The 21017-nt window shown below is 33.5% G+C and overlaps 1 protein-coding gene across 1 annotated transcript in view; it reads right to left on the reverse strand.

Moving 5' to 3' along the window:
• Positions 1-21017, reverse strand: part of LOC142342638 (DNA-directed RNA polymerases I, II, and III subunit RPABC3-like) — a 569350-nt gene that overhangs the window by 544278 nt on the left and 4055 nt on the right. The gene's annotated exons all lie outside the window — the stretch shown is intronic.

Consider the following 21017-nt stretch of genomic DNA (forward strand, 5'->3'; position numbering starts at 1 on the left):
GCCTGATTCGTTAAAATTTGTTGAATAACCCAAAACAAAATAGAGAACTCAACCAACTCAATTTTCAAAACCAAACTGCCAAACCGAACACTTTGAAAATGTAACTATAATAATTTCATTAGAAAAAATTCTGAGAGCACCAAGGAATTCATGCCCCGGATCTAATGAAATCTGCTAAACGCTCCAAAAAACAGCTGCAACCCGTGCTTCTTTGGTTGTTTTACGGGAATCTATTGATCTTTCTTCTGAAGCGATCTGCTTTGTCTTTATCGAAAAAGAATCAGAATCATAATTAGATTTTATAAAAAATTTGAAATATCTGAGCCGCGATTTGTCAGCTGGATAATATGTCTGCAAGGTTCTTGTTAAAATATTACAATAACACTATTTTGAGAAAAACTAACCTACTCCAAAATGCATTTGCAAAGGCTTCGCAGCAGTTGATTTCGATTCAACTCGACCAGATAGGAATCGCTAAGCAAATTGATGCAGATTAGACAAAACCTCAGTGAGTTCACCTCAGGATAAATTAAAAAAGAGGTTCTTCAGAAACAACTCTAGAAAAATTGACAACTCCAAACATCGGCATACTATCTAAAAACCGAAACGAGCTGGTTCTGATTATCTTTCAGCAAAGAAAACATTGATTATGAATCACAAAGTTATGAAATTTCTTGGCTGCTTAATCCAGACGTTTTTCATCCGGCTTTAACTATCATTTTTTTTCAACTGGCAAGGACCTAAAAGAAGAAGACGCTGACCTGCTCAAAAAAGACAGTTAATCGTGAACCTCTATTGTGGAAACTTAAAAACATCTTGAAAACAACTTAAAATTAAAATAGTGTCAAGTTACGTCAAGGCGTTTGAACAAGTTGCTTTGCACATCAATCAAAGCATGACAGCCTGATCTGTTTTCAATTTTTTTTGTGGTTTTCAATATAAAAGAATTCCGCTTAAAATCACCAGAACGGTCCAAAAAATACAAAACTCTTTAAAATTTCTGAAAAGCATTAAGATTTCTTAGGTATTGGCTTATTATTAGAATTGAAAAAAACTTCTCTGACTGATATAAAAAAAGAATTTTTCTTTAAAGAATACTGACATCTGATGAGCATAGTCCACTTTTCTTTGAGTGTTGGGGTCATCGGATGTTCAGGATTTGATAGGATGTAGTCAAAAAGTTTAAATAGAAGTTTCAGGAAGGAAAAGAATCTTTTTTATGCGGGTGATTTGAGTTTCAATAAATCTATCCCATCCCGTTTCAACACAATAATTCTCCAGTTATTGCCAACTCAGTTTCAGTCCTACAAGATGCGCAACCAATTTTCAAGATAAGAATTTATGATTTCTAGTTTTCCTATTGGCCAGGACGTACGAGAGATTTCACTCTACTTTATTGCAAGGAAATTTGTTTTTTATCTTTTAAAATAAATCAATTCTTTTAAAACTGAAAGCATTAATATTGACTTTACAGGCTCCCAAAGTCTACCTTTTCTTTCTTTAAAAACAGCTGCAATTTGTGTTTCTATGTTCGTTTTACGAGAATCTAATGTTCTTCATCATGAAGCAATTTGCTACCTCTTTAATGTACTCGAGGAAAATTTCCAAACTGCGTCTGTCGTTTAGTGAATTCAAGCAGATCAAATGATTTTGGTGAATATAAAGTTGCCTATGTGAAGGAACTTTTTTGCCGTCCCTACTTCAATTGATGTGATCCAGGCTTGAAATGAGGCAATTTTTTTTGTTCGAAAGCGCAAAGTTTTAAAATAGTACCTTTTTAATCTAAGTATTGGTGGTAGTCTAAGTGTTAGTCTAAGTTTTGGTGGTAGTGGTAATAAAAAGCATACAAAATTGTTCGCAATATATAAGAGATATTCCTTTCTAGTAGCTCTAACAATACAACATATACAAATAAAAGTATATAAAGTATATAATATAAACATATGTATATATATATATATATATATATATATACATATATACATATATATATATATATATATATATATAAATATATACATATATATATATATATATATATATATATAAATATATATATATATATATATATATATATATATATATAAGATATACAAACATATATATATATATATATATATATATGATTTGTTTGAATTCATATCAGTCATAGAACTGTTTCTTTGCTGCGGAAATTTATATTTTCGGTAGCAGTTGAAACACTTCGGTTGAAACTATACAAAATCATAGATTGCATAGAAAAAATTTGAATGGTTCTACAAATTCCAGCATGTTGTGATGAAAGCGCATTTATCTTGAATAGATGTTATGTGCAGTCTGCAATTGACTATTTTGGTGCAAAACAACAACAGCTTTGTTTTGTTTACGTGATTTTACAATGATTTTTAATTACATGCAAACCAATTTTTTACTCTCAAAAATGTGATTTTTTAGATAAAAAACAGTTCCAGGGAAAATTGCAACTTCAGTCATTTAGAAAGACTCACTCCTTCAAATAACAACCAATTCTGAGTCTCAAAAATGCCCCCATATTTCATTTGAATTCAAAAAGAAACGATTAACAATTCCGAAATATCATTTAGATTGTCCAATTATTGGTCAGCGCAGTATCCAGCGAAGGAAGAACTAAATCAGTACAGCAACAACTTGCAGGAATTCAATCACAACCATCTAGAGGAATCCTGCATCAACACAAAAATAAACAAATAAGAAAAAAAAGCGAAGAATGCTCAAAAGTGCACTTAGTGCTCAAGATATAATTTTTGGAAGGTAAAGAACTTACATCCAAAAAATAAGCGATCACCTAAACAAACGGAACAAAAAAGAAACCAGCAATTTTGAAAAATGCGGGGATAAATGCAAAGACTTTTTGAAAATGATAAAGGAGTAAATCAACGAAAAGGAGTCTGAACAAAAATTTCAGCCCATCTAAACTTTTTCTACAATGAGCGAATGACAGTCACAGATAAACGCAAAAGACATATTTACACAAATCCTTAACGATACCGCAAAAAATCACACGCCAGATTCGTTAAAACGTGTTCAATGACCGAAAGCAAAATAGATTTTCAAAACCGACTGCAAAATCGAACAGTTTGAAAATGTAATTATAATATTTTCATTAGAAAAATTCTGAAAGCACCAAATAATTCACGCCCAGGATCTGATGAAATCTGCTAAAAGCTCCAAAAAAACAGCTGCAACTCGTGCTTCTTTGGTTGTTTTACGGGAATCTATTAATTTTTCTTCTGAAGCGATTGGCTTTGTCTTTATCGAAAAAAATCAGAATCATAATTAGATTTTATAAAAAATTTGAAAATCTGAGCCGCGATTTGTCAGCTGAAAAATATGTCTGCAATTTTCTTGTTAAAATGTTACAAGGACACTATTTTTGAGAAAAACTAACCAGCTCCAAAAATGCGTTTGCAAATGCTTCCCAGCAGTTGATTTCGATACAACTCGGCCAGATAGGAATCGCTAAGCAAATTGATGCATATTAGACAAAACCTCAGTGAGTTTACCTCAGGATAATTTAAAGAGGTTCTTCAGAAACAACTCTAGAAAAATTGACGAAATCTGCTTAAAACTCCTCAAAGAAATACCGAGCAGAATTAAAGCTCCAAAGTGTCTCCTCACTTCTAACTCAATTATGGATTCGCATGTTACACTTTGAAAGATTCGTACTTTTGAAAGATGCGCAGAAAAGAACAGCCCAAACCAGAAAAAGGCAGACCAAAGGCTAAAAAAAGGTTAGTCCAAAAATATAAGGCCATTAGTCTTACCCAAAAAATAATTGGCAAAAGTTTGTGAAATTATCGTCAAACATTATTTCACGGCGCATTGTGAAAGACATAATTTATTTGGTAAAATAAACACCGATGCACATCAAACGACCTTATCAAGCATACTCAGCTCGTAAGTGAAGCTTTCCTGTGCTCATAAACGGTCGGTTTAATGTGCTTGGATGTCAAAAGGGCGCCCGACCCTGTTTGGCGCCCTGGATTCATTCACAAACTACAATCAACGCGGCTGAGGGTTTCAGTCACTCGGTGAATATTTTTTCTAGTCATAAACTAAAATTCTTGTGGAGATAGATTCTAGCGTCCGTAAATTATTTTGACCGGGAGCTTCAGTACCTCAAGGAAACGTAATTTCTCCAACTTTCTCCCTCAAATACTTTAGTTTATTGCCGCAACTGAAAGTTCAGATCTCACAGACCGCTGGCAACCTTTTCCTGTACTACAGATCGTGATGAACAACCATAGAAAAACCTCTATTCATAATTGAATACCCACCCTGAGTGGTGTGATGCACTGAAAATCAAAGTTAATCCCAACAAAATTCAATACATGACCTTCAAAAAAAAACTTTATATAGAGAATCTTTGCTCAAATTTAACAGAAAAGTAGAACCCAGAGGCTGGAAACTATCGCTAAAAATTTTGAGTATCACTTCATCCCTCATCTCAAGCGGAAGGATCACATTAATAATCACTCTAGCAGAGGGCTATACCACTTCTCGAGACCTAGAAATCTAAACATCAAAAAAGAAAGTCAGCTTTTGATATGTAAATCCTGGATCCTCACTCTCTTTTTATACATCAAAGCCTGTTGGATGGGCGGAGCCCTAAAGAAAAAATACAAAACATTCAGATTGGAGTCTTATGAATTTGCCTAGAAACCCCAAGATGGTACAAGGTCCGCAAATTTCACTAAGAAGCAAACATGAAACTGGTCAGCGAAATGCAAACCAATTTTTCAAACTGGTACATAAACCGGGCTTTTAAACTCAAAAAATAATCTGTAGTAAAACAAATATACCAAAAACTACAAAGCCTGAGCAACACCTGCAAAAAGACACCTGACCTCCTTTTTTATTAGAAACGAATTGTCATTAGGACTAGAGACAAGTGGCGTAAATAACGTTTCAAAGTATTGAATATTGAGACAATATGCGAAACGAGCCCAACGGCCCCCGTTAATTAACAGAGGTAGGATAAAACTTATGAACGGTTTAAACTTAAACAAGAAAACGAAAAAAAAAACGAAACAGGAACATGTCAGGTTTAACTATAAAAAGAATTACGAAATGATTTATTACAAACAAGCAAATATTGGCCAGCGAACGAAGAAATTCAAAATACTACACCTCAGAACAGATGCGAAGAGTTTTTAAACGAAAGAAAGGTGTACTTACAATAATGTTTCGGTTCGAGAACCTGCCAAATTTCATTCTTTATTCATTTTTTTTTTTCATTCAATGTCTCTCCTCCTCGGTAATTTGAGTCAGTGCGAAACGGCACGGTGCTTAACAGCGAGAACTTAGAGTCAATAGCTTTAACCTACTGCAGACGAGTCCCCACTCTCTCAGACCATCGCTTTAATTTATTTTAATTTTTCTGCCTTCATTGCCTACACTCAAGATGCTTTTCTGGTCATCAAACAAGCTGCAAGTATTTGGCCAACGTTTAGTTTTATAAAATCAAGCCGCATTGAATTAGCTTTATCTTGTTCAGCTCAGCCAGCCGCTTAATTTTTGTAGATTCAAGACTGAGCTGAGCAACATACACAAAAACAATACAGAAGCAAACTAGCGTTTCACAATAATACTCACTCGTAATTAAGATGACAACTTGCGAACTTCTTGCAGATTTTTCTCAGCTAAAATTTGCTTGACGCTCCAATGAATTACAAAAAACTAAAGCAAAAAACTATTAGGTTTTATGCTACGCGCCGTTTGGTTCAGTTCTTTTATTGTGCACGTCAGCGTTGCACTTTTATCTCTTCACTTGGTCGTTTTACTTTTTCTATTGAAATTACTTGAAATTTAAGACAAAATTTCTGATAAATTTTTTTCTCCCCTTTTTTTCTTCTCACCAGTATTCTTATATCTTTTTTAAAAAACGGATTTCAACAACAAAATATTATTCATTCCAATATTTGCTGGATATTCATGTTACTGCTCAATTTTTATCGAAGAGAACGAATACCGAGTGTGATGGAGGAGCTTCTAATATACCGAAATCAATGTTACATTTTTGGATATTGTAAGCAAGAAACCTAGCGTGGCTTGCTGGTTCAATATCAGAATTGCGCGCTCTGGCCAATGCTCACAATGCTCAGAACTGATCTTTGCCAGTTTTTGAAAAAATTGAACGAGAACAATAATTATAATATTAAAAATAATAATAATAATAATAATAATAATAATAATAATAATAATAATAATAATAATAATAATAATAATAATAATAATAACAATAATAATAATAACAATAATAATAATAATAATAATAATAATAATAAAAATAATAATAATAATAATAATAATAATAATAATAATAATAGTAATAATAATAATAATAATAATAATAATAATAATAATAATAATAATAATAATAATAATAATAATAATAATAATAATAATAATAATAATAGTAATAATAATAATAATAATAATAATAATAATATTAACAATAATAATAATAATAAAAATAATAATAATAATAAAAATACTAATATAATAATAATAATAATAATAATAATAATAATAATAATAATAATAATAAGAATAATAATAATAATAATAAAATAATAATAATAATAATAATAATAATAATGATAATAATAAAAATAAATATAATGGCAATAATAATAACAATAAAAAAAATGTAAATAATAATAATAATAATAATAATAGTAATAATAATAATAATAATAATAATAATAATAATAATAAAAATTATTTTTATAATAATAATAATAAAAAATAATACTAAAACTAATAAAAAATATTTATAATAATAATAATAATAATAATAGTAAAAATAATAATAACAATAATAATAATAATAAAAAATAATAATAATAATAATAATAATAATAATAATAATAATAATAATAATAATAATAATAATAATAATAATAATAATAATAATAATAATATTAATAATAATGAAAATAATAATATCAATAATATTAATTTTAATAAAAATAATAGTAGTAAAAATATTAATAATGAAAATAATAAGAGTAATAATAGTAATAATAGTATAAATAATATTAATAAAAAATAATTAATAAAATTGGAGAATTATAACAAATAATAAATTTCACGTAGATTGGTTTCACCATCTCGGTAATTCCTTTGAGGATGACTTTTCTCAAACACTCTGTTCATTCATCTGGCTAAAGGTTACACTTAAAGCTCTTCGAAGTTATATCAAAAGATATTTTTTTTGCTTCTCTTTGAATTTGGGAGGATATGAATATGGATTATAATTGAGAAAATCACGTGACATCGAATTGTTGCTGCTAGTATAATATTTTCTCGATTGATTGCTTTTTAGTATGTCCATTTGGCATTTCCCAAAACTGCACAGCCTGAAGTGGAAGTTTACCTGTCACACTTTTGTTTAAAATCACAAGTTTCATCAAGAAAACTTGATATGAGATTGTGAGCAATTATATTGACCGAAGAAAATCATTTTATTCTTTATAAGTAAAATAATTTTTGAGCTTATCCTTTTTAGGTTTTAACTCTGAAGTTTTTCCATTTGTCTCGGGATAGTTTTATTGGAATACTAAATCTTGGAATTGATCTCTTTAGATGTGCAAGATTCTGATTATTTATTGTAGAAGAAAACTCAAGTGATAATCCCACGAGATTTTTTTGGAAAAATTTATGCCAAAGTCTTGGAATTGCCTCTGCTATGAGATGATTTCATTGATGGGAAGACAATTATTTGCCTTTTCTATTGTTTTTAAGGAAAATTGCTGTAAAACTGTAATTGAATTTTTAAATAGAAACTGAACTTCAAATATTTAACATTTAACATATTCTCCATGCTCTAGGGAAAAGCATTTTCAAATAATTTTTTTTAGCTGCGTTTTATTATCCACGATGCTGACGATTTTTTGTCATCCGGATATAAATAGCACTCATTGACAACTATTAATTATTTCAGGTAGATTGTTAATATAAACGGAAATTAGAAACACTGGAAAAATGCCTGACCCCTTAGACCCACTGCTGGTGACTGGTCGAAAGCATGACATTGTATTTAATGATATCAAAAGCTTTTGGTATGTCGATGTACAATGTCACTGGCATTTTGTTTGAGTCAAGTAATTCATACTTCTTGCAGTAAAGAGGCATCTGATTGACGGCTGAATGACTTTTTACTAAAACCGTGTTGCTCTAAGCAAACGTTTTGTTGCAGAGGCACCAAGATTTATTTATACATCATACAATCAAATAGTAGTGACAAGAAATTACGCATGGCAATCGGCCGGTAATTATTGCTACAAAAATTATACAAATTGCTACTTTATTTGACATTGGGTTGCACATAAACTTTTTCATCAAACTCAGAAATTGACTTCTGCTAACAAAGCAACTGAAAATATATAAAATGTGGTTCGAGATATACAATTAGGAGGACTTGAGAAATGGGGCTAATTCCGTCAACAAAGTTGGCACCTCTACCTATGTTTTTGACTTCCTCACGTTGAGTTGCTTTCCTCAACTCAATGTCATCAAGAAAAATTTCTGGTTTTGACTTAATGGAATAACAACTTCAGAATTTTTTTTGAAAGAACGAATGCAAAGTAAAATAAAGATCAAGCCATTTTGCATTGCTCTTGTATCCAGAGCAAACTAGTTTGTCGAACAAACTTTGGTTTTCTCAAAGAAAATTGGCTTGCATTATTCAGAGAATTGGATAATTGTTCTCCATTTCTTGAAAATTTTTCGGTTTTTTGGATACTTTTCTGGTTGCTTGGAGTGTATTTACTGAGTGGATTTTGTTAAATGAAAACTAAATGAGCGCAATGGCTCTTTTGGATGTACTCAGTGAAACTGCAACCGAAGAAGTGAATTATAAAATTCAGTTAAAAATGAACAATGTTTTTAATTGAGATAAAAGAAGATGTTGGAAAAAGTAGAATTGGTCTTCAAGTCCCAATTAGCACTGACAAATTTGAAAAGTTCGATTTTGTAGTGAGTCTTCTTGGTCAACGTAATCAATCCAAATATCAGCTTACAAATTATTGTGATCTGAGAACGATTTCCATTCTGACATTTCAAATATCATTACCACTAAGAAAAATGTCACGTGGACTTAAATGAGACAGCGGCGATGACATAATCAAGTTTTTGAATTCCTTCGAACCTGCGTTTTTTTATGAAAAGGTAGTACTTTCAGTAAGCCAATCTTTGTGAGTGAAGCTAATGTCACCATTTACAAAGATAGTGAAGATGTCAATGGCTCCTGATTTCCTTGGAGATTCCCAACGATCTCCTGAAAAGTTTTGCATAACAAATCTGCATTGTGTTTACATTTGCAGTAAGCTGGGGTCTATATAGGGTCATAATAACGATCGGAACGTCCCTGAAGACGTATAAACAGCAACAAATGAAATCTAATCGCGAATGGATCGAACACGATTGGCTAAAACGACTTATTTGTTGGATAAGGACTTAAATTCTTTGAGGCAAATAATATCAGTCTTGAATAGTTTTCCAGATGAGCTAAATTTAAATGAAAGACAACTCAATGGTAGTACACGCAATTTTTTTCTTGAGCGTAATCGAATGGATCCTGGAGCTCTTTACTATGCGAGTATTTTCCTTTATAGGTGAATCGGTTTCATTTACTATTTGTTCCTGGAAGAGAGACTGGCGGAAATAAAATCAATTTTTGAAGGGTTGATGTTAGTGGATTGAGCAAGTTTAAATCGATACTAGATCTTATTTTTCTTTTTCCCATTAACTTTTGGATAAAAAAAATTATTGGATAAAAATGTTGTTGCTGAGCAATTTTAAATTCGACGTCATCATGGTTCTGCAATTCGAGGTGCTTGAAAGCTTCACAGCCAGTGGTCACGGATGAGGTTGGGTTGCACTAAAATTACTATGACAAAAAATGTCTTCAATATTTAATGTCTGATTTCCAACACCAAACATTGCAAAATTTGTTTCTTTTCAGGGTCTTTTGGCGGTTCGCAGTGATGCCGAGGAATCATATAAGTGATCCATATTGATACATAATGAATCATTAAATGGGGTAAAAAGGGGGAAAGCTGAACTGTTGGTAGACATACTAGGATCATATATGATTTCGTGGTAAAAATACGAAGATCATATATGTGTTCTTTGGTTTCATACTAGGATCGTACTTAGAAAAATCAAGAACGGAGGGTATAAAATCTGACGGGATCCTTGTATGAAATCGAAGAAATTTCAAATCGGGGTTAAATCAATATATTAAAGATACTTTTCCTGTATCTCCATTAGTTAAGGGAGAATTAAAATGTTATTTGAGCTGCTGAACCCTTTGGAGCACACATTTGATGGAAAGTTGAAGCGAGAACGGCCTATTAGGAAGCGATACAAGGCTTTAATGAAATCAATGTTTTGATCTCGTTCGTTGATTTTTTTAACTTTATCTTTTATCCTCAGTAGAGTGGGAAGAGGGATGACCCAAAGCTCACTGCATGCTGGTGTCTGCAAAGGTCGAGAAAATATAGCAGGCATTATGGTGTGGCCGAACCCCTAATCACGGCTGCACAATTAAGCTGCACAGTTCTAGTTTCTAAGAAAACATAAAATATGTAACAAATGCAATACATTTTTTCACCTTGAGTCGACAAATTTTACTACAAGTCTAACAAAAACGTACGTCTTATGAAAAATATCGTGATAACACATATCTAACCAGCAAATATCTTGATACGGTGGTGAATTTTATCGTATTTGCTGATGGCGCAATGGCTGGAGCAGTGCTAGGAAAATTGGCCGACAGGGCGTTTAGCCGACAAGGAAAAAATGAGAAATTTAGCCGACAGTTTTATCATAATTGGTAAAAAAAAGTCCATAATTGGTCCATAAATCAGTAATTCGGTTGTGATAGATTCATATCAAGTCCCACGGGCCGCTGAGGCATGGCCATGGCCCGCGAGGCATGACCAGATGCGGTAAAAATACGGTCCGACCACGGATAGACCTTCTTGACAATTGTTGATGAAAAAAGTGCGGTATATTTGTCCGCTTACGAAATAGTGTCTTAAATTGGCCAATCACAGCTTTAGAATGAGTTTTATTGCTCATTTTACTTAAATTGTCGGTTAAATTTCTCATTTTCTGGTTGTCGGCTAAACGCCCTGTCGGCCAATACGGCGGCCACCGGCTGGAGCAGATGCTACGAATAAGATAGCTTTAAACTTATCTAAATATTTCAAAGGACTGTAATTTATGCAGAAAATATTGCATTGAGTGCGATAAATAATTGTCCGAGTTGCGGCGAAAGTAGTGTAAAACAATTTATCGTTGCTAAGACGAGCGATTCCTACAAAGAAATCAACACATTCCCAGATTCTAGCTGCAATAATATAAACTTCTGCGGTGAAATATTTTCTTCCATTCCAATTCATCACAATTCATGCGTTATCTTCTGGTAGAACCTGGGCCCGGGAACTTTTTTTGCAAAGGCATTCAATCATAACTTTTTTCACGCCCGCAATGTGTAATTCGATACCCCCCCCCCCCCCCCCCCCCCCCCGCATCAAACCCCACTCCCCATCTTATGCTTACAATGATTAATTCGATAAAATAAACCCCCGATCGAACCCCCTCCTCTGCGCCTACCGTGTCGTAACTGGATGAAATAATAACCCCATCAATAGAACGCCCCCCCCCCCCCCCCCCTCCATCCTACCACTTTCATTTCATTCTTGCAGTGTGTATTTCGATAAAATAAATAGTTCATTTTCGTAGTCAATGGAAACTAAATGGCACTAACTGCTGGTATGATAGCATTCAATTGCGTGCAAATATGTTGCACTCATCTAATCAATTTTCAAAACCAGTATTCTAAATAAACTTATTTTGTTTTGCAAGATAACTCTATTGTTTTTTGTGTAAACATAACTGCATATCAAATTTTGAATGAAATTTTGTTTAGTAAACAACTTATGATCAGGTCAAACTTAAAACGGCCATTTCGTTGTTATTTTTAACATTCAGCGTGTTCGAATTCTTCCTATAGTAAGTATCACCAATTCTTCGCCATTTGAAGTAATAGCGGAGTTATCTATTGTCTTAAATTGTATAAAATTGAAAAAAAACTATCGTAGTTTGAGCATGAAATTTCTTTTTTTGTGAAATCCCGCCTCGGGGTGAGCGACAGAATACTTATCTTTAAAAATTTTCATTCAAGAAAAGGTTAATATTAAGAGAACTTAAATTCAACGGGTTGTCTTACAAGTTTCTTGTAAGTTTGTTCCTGTCAAGCTCCATGTTCATTGAATTTTTCTTTTGCATAGTGACGTAATAGACGCAACATCTGCGTGCAGTTCAAGAAAAAAGTTAACAATTTTTGTAGTAAAAGAAAATATTTGAAAATACGAATAATTTTAAGTATATTGGTTGTTGGCCCTCGAATCGACAACTGAACAAATCCTACCGTTTGATATTGATAATCGTATTATTCCTGGCATGAGGAAAAAGAACCAACAACTGTTTTCATTTTATCCCTAAAACATTTTCTGAGTAAATGACTAAAAATTTGCTGATGCCACATGTTTATCCTAAACACACCTTTTAGTTGCAAATTGAGATATTTTGTAGATTTAAAGTTGATTTTCTAAAACGTTATAAGGATCACTTTTGAGGTTGGCTGGGCAGTTTAAATTGAAAACCTGAACAGTTTCCACTGGCATAACGTTCACTTGTAACTAAATGCTTAACAAGGATGCTCGTTAATTTGCTTTCGCACATGTAACAAAACATTTCATTTTCTAAAACTTGCAAATTGAACAATTGATATGTAAGAAAATCAGATTTCACAACAATAAATTTGAACAAAATTGATGGTTTTCGCAGAAATATTCATTCACTTCCGTCTTTCGGGTTTTCATGCCTTTCTCCATAACTCAATGTAAACTCGTATAATTTGTTTTCTCGTAACTACGATGTCATCAACATGCCTAAACTTGTAAGCTTAAATTTTGAGAAAATCCTGACAAAAGATTACGAAAAGAGGTTTTTTCTCACTGAATTCGCCGGCAAATATTTAATTATTAGTTTCTCTTTTGGAAACATTTTAAGCCGTGAGCACAAGGTATAGTGAGGAAAGTTGTCATAGCTTTGTCAAAAAAGATTTTGGGGTCTACTAAGTTCAAAATTGGGACGAAAAGCATCCACAAATTTTATTTTTCCAGATGATTAAAAGGCGAAAATGAATCTATGAAAAATATTTAGGCCTGTTTGGTTAGAAGATAGCACCAAAAATGGCAAAATTTAAAACATATAGCTGTGAACAAAAAATTAGTAATAAAGATATCCCAGAGATTACAGCCGTTGTAATAGATAAATTTAACTCTGATGTGGTAGGGACTTTATTCGCTTGATCTTATTTACAACGAAAGAGTTAAACCGATATTGCTTAAGCGACCTTAATTAAGTTCTAGAATAAGTATCACTATACGCTCACAATATTCTTCTCTAATTACCAAACCTATGTGTGAATTGCTAGAAAAAAATGATTATATATAAAGATTAATTAACACACAGATAGAAATGATAGCACAATTGTGGGTAAATCCCACGTTGAAAATATGGTGGAGTATCTAATCTTAATCAAGTAATTAAATCCATCTTACTGCTGGATGTGAATACTACTCTAAGTTTATTTTGTTATAAAATTGGCAGGCTTACAATTGCTGCAGTGTTTCCAGCTTAGCGGAGGAGAAGCGTTTTTTGCTCTTCGAGCAGAGAAAGAGATAGATAGAGAGAGAGAGGGAGAGAGAGAACATTAATGCTGAAGAGAAGCGGCTTGAATAGCGCTTGTTGAGTTTAAGAACCGATTTCCTGCAACAGGAAGCTCTAGGCTCGTACGTGTTTAAATTTTATTCAACACGACTATTAAATCACGAAGCCTATGACTAGCTCCGAATTAATTCCTAGGTAAATCGTGGAGCCGACTTTTGTTCTTCTTTAGTCATATTTGCGTTTCAGACTTGCTGCAGTGAGGAGCGGCCTTGAGAGTTTCAGCATCCTTTACTTAGTGCGTGTATCAATAGCTGCAGTGAATCAGCCGCCATAACCCATTCAAAAGCGTATTAAATAAAACACAGCAGTAGTGGCCATGAATAAAGTATTCTTTCACTCAACACAATTCACGCAGCGTAGCTCTCTTTTAATATTCCCGTCAGTTTAGACTAATTCTAAAGTGTTCACAAGGTCTACGGTTGAATAATTATAAAGACTCTGTAGTATCGGTAATTGTGGCGGCATTTATCTTATTAACAATACTACAGCTCAGCCCAATTTTAAGAAGAGAAAAATTGTGCTCTATCGTATAAAGTGTACATTTAGAGTAGAAAAAAAACAAAATTTTCTTTACAAAGGTTTGTATAAAACAATTTGATAGAAAAATTTATAGAAAGGTTTACAATTACTGTTTAGTTACTGAGATAACTATGTGCACATGTCACAAAGCAAATGTTACAAAGGTAGTACATAACAGAAGTTTTGTTTCGCAAAGTTAGAGGTACAAAAAATTACAAAGTAATAGTTACGTACGAATTAATTACGTGTTTAGCAAATGAGAAAAGCTTTGGGATTACGTTAGGATAAACACACAGAGACAAAACTTGGTATTATAAGATTGTTTGTTCACTTCTGTTGTATCTTCTCTGTTTCATCTGTCAGATTCTTTAGTTCTGTGGCAAGTAGCTGGTTTGCCTTAATTAGATTTTTAAATTTTCTATCAGCTCTGTTTGCTGGCGATCTCTTATTTTCACAGTCTGAGAGGAAATCAAATATTGTCATCTCAACTGCTTCTTATCGTCCTGAGCGTCTGTGCTGAGATCTCCAGTCGACTCATTTTTGACCGTAGGTCCATCAGAGCCTTCTCCGATTGCCAAAGTTGCTGTTTGAACTCGGAGTTCTCAATCGCAGGTCGATCTCAGTCGCTGTGTGTTTCCTCTGAATAGCCATAGAGGTTGGGAGAGGCAGTGAGGGATTCGAAGGGGAAGGTTGATCGAACTTGCAGTGTTTTAATGACAACTTCGTATGATGGCTCGTTAACGTTGCGAGATTGAAGTCATTATTCGTTCAATGGTTGCACTAAGGAAAAATTCGCTTTAAGGAAAAATTCTCACTAAGCTCCACTGGTTATATTCAGGTTTTACCGAATAATCTAACGAGGTGATGAATTTTGGATTCTCTTTTAGGGGAAACAGCCCCCTTTCGAAATGCATTTCAAGCCGTATGGGTTTGATGGTGAAATTGCTACCTTTAGGTAGTCCGTCATTGAGAAGTTGTTTTTGTGTTGAGATCGGAAAATCACTTTTGGACAGATGTCGATGTTCTCTTTGCTGATCTAGTGGCTGTTGTCGATATTGAAAAGGCTCAGGATTTGGTCGATGTTTTGGGTGATGGTGTTGTTGTCGCTGTTTGTTGTTATGGCCACGTTGACGTGGGTGGATAGCTCTCGGCTTTTTGTTGAGTTATTGAAGGTCACTCAACCTGTTTGTAACTGGGTCGTACTGTTCTGTCGGCAGTGTGATGAATGTCTTGTTATGGGCTCTTTTAGACATCTTGTCAAACATAAACAGGAATACATTTACAACTTTAGGCTTTGAACGAGGTATAACTATGCTTAAATGAAAACAATCGTACTTTTTAAAGTATCAACAAAACCATACTCTTAGTGTACCGGAATAGAATCGCCCATTATGTGCAGAATCATTTTTGCGAAGCTGCCACCGGCGTGGAAAGAAAGAAAAGAAAAATCGAAGGAACTGAAATTTGGAAAAAAGTCTCCGTTTTTAAATTCGGATTGTCTTATTAATCAAAAATTTATTTATTTAAAAATTTTTAGATCAGGTTATGTCAGATCTAACTGACTAAATTGGGTATCGGACCTCGTGGCTCCCCTCCAAGCGATGACCCGCAAAGCTGGGTTTTTTCTTGCAGTACATACCTGCTTGTGTTGAAGGGTGATCATAGGAGAAGGAGGAGGATTTCAATGAGGAGGCCAACAGAGAGGGTGATGATGAAGGACAGAAGAATTAAAATCGGGATGTAAATGGGATGCATCTTTCGAAAACTTTCTGACCACAAGTCGTGGGGGTTAATCTTTTTCAGGCAAAGGGGCAATTGTTCTTATCTTTCGCACAGGGAAGACACACAAAATGTCCTAGGTTTTGGTGACATTTTATGTGAGGGTGAGCGGAGGAGGTGACACACTTCTTTTTTTGATTACAGGAAAAACATAGATAATAAAAGCTAAGGGATACTGTAAAAATGTGGCGGAGGCAAAGGGGCAATTTGGAAGTGTCGGCAAAACATAACTCTACAAAAGTGGCAAACTAAATGAGGGTTGATCTCCGTCAGAAGGGTGCAGTTTTTTCCAACAGGAAGTGATTTTCAGACAAATGGGGCATTCATCACGGTATTCAACGATATGTTGCGTGAGAAATTCTGTAGGGAGAAAACTATTTTGAATGAGAAACATTTTCCCGTTTTAGAAGTCACGAGTAGGGTAAATAGTGTCGTCGTTGAAGTTAGCAGTGGGGTTTAGTTGACTCAATTTTAAGGACTTTTCAATTTTTAAGAAGAAATTCCAATGGGGTGAAAGAGGAGTAAGCGTTTTGATTAGAATTCTGTTGCGTGTCGATATTTTCGTAATGAATTTCTAAAGAAGAAGTGTAGTTATCATTTTATGTGAAAGAACGTTTGATGTCAGATATACTGACTAAATGCTGGTTCAAATGGAAAATCATTTTCATATTAGTTCATTGTTTTCTGTGGAGATCCTTGTGGCACATTTGGACTGGTTTTCGAGGAGATAACAGAAAAATTCCAATAACAGATGTGGGATATACTGAGAGGGTCGACTGTTTTACGATGTGGACGTTCTTTAGGTGCACTAAAATAAAAACTGCAAGGGAAGGTCCGGTTTTGAAGGTTTTCTCGGAGCTACAAATTTCGACTCTTTATTCAAAAAGCAAAACATGATCAAGAACAATTAAATTGTGTACTTGATTGTCATCTCGGCATTAGAATAAATAGATAAAAACAAGGCTATTTTAAGTATCTGGATTGACTTATTTTAAAAGTTAAATACTGATTCGAAATAATATGAGGATGGCAAAGAAAAATTTAAAAAGAGTTATGGAAGGTGGATAATCCAAGGTTAGTATGCACAGTATTAATTAGAGTAATGTATCTGTTCTGCGCGTTAATCATTAGCAGTCTGTAATGTCAATAGGAATCTGTTCCCAATTTTGCTCGGAAAGCATCAAAAAATGTTCCAATAAGGGGAAAAAGCTGGTATAGTGATAGAACCTACGTCCCAAGAGTCAACAAAATCAAAGAGAACTTCTAAAGTGGGGGTTACTTGATAGGGGAAGAGAACACTGAAGGAGCCATTTATGTGGAAAGGTCTCACTAAAATGCTTTAGTAATAAAAGTACATTACAAAACGTTAATTTCGTGTTGATGGAACTCGAAGTGCTTGAAATGTACAGTGAATATGTTTGGTTCTCTGAAAAGTTTAAGAAATAAGGCAAAACTAGTGAAAATATATATACCAATTTAAAAAATCAGTTCCCGAAGGGACTTTTGAAGATCGAGGTTCATCATTTTATAAAGAAAAGTGAATGTTGCTTCATAAATCGAGCAGACCATATTCACAATCAAGTAAAAATTCCTTAAGAGTACAACATTTGTCGTAATATGAATAAATTACTATGTCTACTAAGTCAGAAAATTTAGGTTCACGAGCTTTAAATTGCACTAAGTTTTCTTAAGCAGGTATAAAAGAGTAATATATGTGTCCATAAAATTCGTGAAATTTAATAAAGAAACCTTTATGGTACTCAGGTACGAAAAAGTTTTGCATCAAAAACATAATGCTGAAACAGTTAGGTTGGGCTAATAAGAGTGAATTAAGTGAGATTAACTCTGTATAAAAACCTAATTATAAAATACAAATTGGATGACTGAATTATGTGCCATTGCATTTACTTCCTGCTCAGTCGGAACTTTAGGGTAAAGATGTGGTATTTCTGGCATAGGAGGTGCTGGTACTTCAGGGGCAGTGAGTGGTGACAATTATTTTTGACTGTTGTCGTGTTAATTGTTATTATCTATTGTGTGTTTGAGATATCGACTTCTGTTTGTTTCATTGTTTGTATTGTTATCAGAGTTTTCATCACTCTTAGGTGTATGATAAATTGATGTTACAATGCAACGTAGGAACACATTGAACGAGGCTCCTAGAAGTGTTCTCCGAAAACCAATAGCTTTTTTTGAGAGTTTTTCTATCTCGAAAGCTCTGAGAATAAAAATGACAACATCTATCAAAAATTTGATTAACATGAAACATGCAAACAAAATTCGGACTCTTTCTATGTAATGGCCAATTCAATTTCTCCAAAGGTACTCTTAAAGTGATCAAGGAAAAAAAGATGGTGACAACATTAAATCTAGATATAACTGATTATTTAGACCTGCGGTGCGATAGATATCGCGTTGACTATTGTCTACCTGTGAGTTTTGAAGCACTGTCAGAGAAATCTTTTTCAAAACCAAATTAGCAGATTTGTGCAAAATTGTTCTCAAAAAAACTTTCAACCGGTTTACACTGTATATTCCTGCACAACGAGAATCATAATCTGGGATTTTTTTTTTTGAATATAACCAATTTGTTGAGGAGCAAAAACAGCAGGCGGCTTAAAAGGAACTGGCGCCGGCATCAACTGATACCAAGAATTATTATTATCTTAATCAAATTGAAAAATTTTTTGAAAGTATCTGCACAGTCTATTTCATTAGCAAATGGAAATGTTTGGCGCGTAAAAGGACTAACAAACATAGTTTTTCCGTAGTAAAGATCGGAATACGGTCGCAACAGAGATCAAGTACTTTTAGTGGTGAAATTTTCAGATCTATTCTGTTTCCCCCCAGCTTAGTGAGCTTAATTTTTTTATGACCCCCAGGCGCACGAGCTAACTTCTTACATAGTAACGTGCTATATAACAATATATAATTTCATAAAAAACACTGGGGGCCGAAACAGAATAGATCCAAATTTTGAAGAACATTGAATGGTTTCCGGTTAACATGTATCCGGCCACGCTGTTGTTTTCGTAAGACAAAGCATTAATCATTTGGATTTGAGTGCGTCTGAGCTCGCACATATTTTGTAAAATAAGGAAGTCAGACTGTTTTAAATCACGATAGACTTCCAACAACTTCAAAAAAATAAGAGAACAAACTTTTTATCTATGTGTGAACACCAATTTTCTAAGAATTGACAGTTTTTGTCTATTGGGGGAAGGACTAAGAAAATTAGCACTCTCTTCATGCCCTAAACACTAGCGAACTTTATTCACAACTCCAGAGTTTGCTAACGCTTCAATGTAAGTTGCGGAAATATTTCATTGCAAAGTTATGTAACCCACAAAGCATAAACAAAATCCAGTGTGGGCTGGTATTTTTAGCAGCCATTGCCTGCAGATTGCAGATAAGTTACCAAGTTTGTCAACTTTAGATAAATGAGTACAAAACAATTATAGATTTCTGCCGTGAGGTAGATATTTTTGACACAATGTACATTTGTAAAGTATCTTCCCTTCGTATAGTGGACATGACCTTATCACTTTGAATAAAACCAGCAGTTCCTAATTACTCGAAGCTGCTGTCATAGTCCAATGTTCAAAAACAATTGTCAACGTTCAAAAACAGAGGTAAATGTTCAAAAAGAAAGCCAAAATACACGTCATGAACAAACTTCCTTCGGCTGAAAAACCTGCGTAGTATCAAAACTCGTCTTCGAGTCGTAAAAACACATCAAAACTTTAGATTATTTGCTTCAAGCTTCGCTGGAGAGCAATCAAAATTTGTCAAAATCGTAACCAATTAGCGTTCACTACTTTTAAAAAAAACTAGCTAACTTGCTTAGATATGTAAAGGGCTCTAGTAAAACAGTATCTGCAGTTTTTAACTTAGAGCAGTGAAATAGCAAACTAACTGTGCAGCTTCTATGTGATCAGCGTAAACTCTCCATCCTCTAAAATATTTTTTTTGCTTTTGACCAAAAATAGAACTAACGAAATTACGAGAACCGCAAATGATATTAAAATGCAACTATATATCTTCTGCTACCAATATTTTAGGAAATTCCTTGTTTTCCTGTCTTCAGTTTTTTGCCACCCGAAGTTCGGTTCATTTTGTACCACCTACAGCAAGTTGCCGTCCTGCATCAGAGGAACTGTATTGTTTGGTGAATAAAATTAAAATTGTGTAAACTTTTGGTTTTTCTCAAGGTTTTTTTGTCCTTTTAAACATGATAGCAGTATGGGGTGATGCATTCGACACTAACGCTTTATTGAAGTCATTAGCTTAGTATCTTTGTAACTTTTATTGATAATTTTTTGTCTGATAACACATACATAGCTAGTCCTCACACAAAAATATCAAATTATGTGCATCCAAAGAAAAATCAAATTGAAAAATCAATTGTTAGTTGGACTAAGGCCGAGAAATTGAAAAAAATGAACAATTGATCTTTTACAAAATTCTTGCAGATTGTCCTTTTTTTCCAGTTAATAATAGTGCGAGTTCCGCCATTGTTGGAACCAAAAGAAACAAGAAATACTTCTATTGAAAGGGGCGAAATGGTCGGTAAACGCTCCAATTTTAAAATGCTGATTTCAGAAAACCATTTAAACTGAACAAAGGACTATCTTCTATTGCCGTTGGTTCAAATGATTTTCCTTCAAATTATGGGAACTGTTCTGAATTAACAAAAACCATCAACAAGTTCAAACTAATTACTCTGCTGACGGCAAAGATTTGAATCATCAACATTTTTTTAACTCTAACTCGTCAATTTAACTTTGCCTTAATTTAATTTCTAGCAATTTCAGTAAAAATGATCACAATAGCACGATTTGCTTCTGAGTACATTAATGGGAATTCAAATGACCAGATATAGTAGGAGC

Source organism: Convolutriloba macropyga, chromosome 7 (assembly GCF_964194025.1).
Source record: "Convolutriloba macropyga chromosome 7, txConMacr16.3, whole genome shotgun sequence".
Lineage (NCBI taxonomy): Eukaryota > Metazoa > Xenacoelomorpha > Acoela > Convolutidae > Convolutriloba > Convolutriloba macropyga.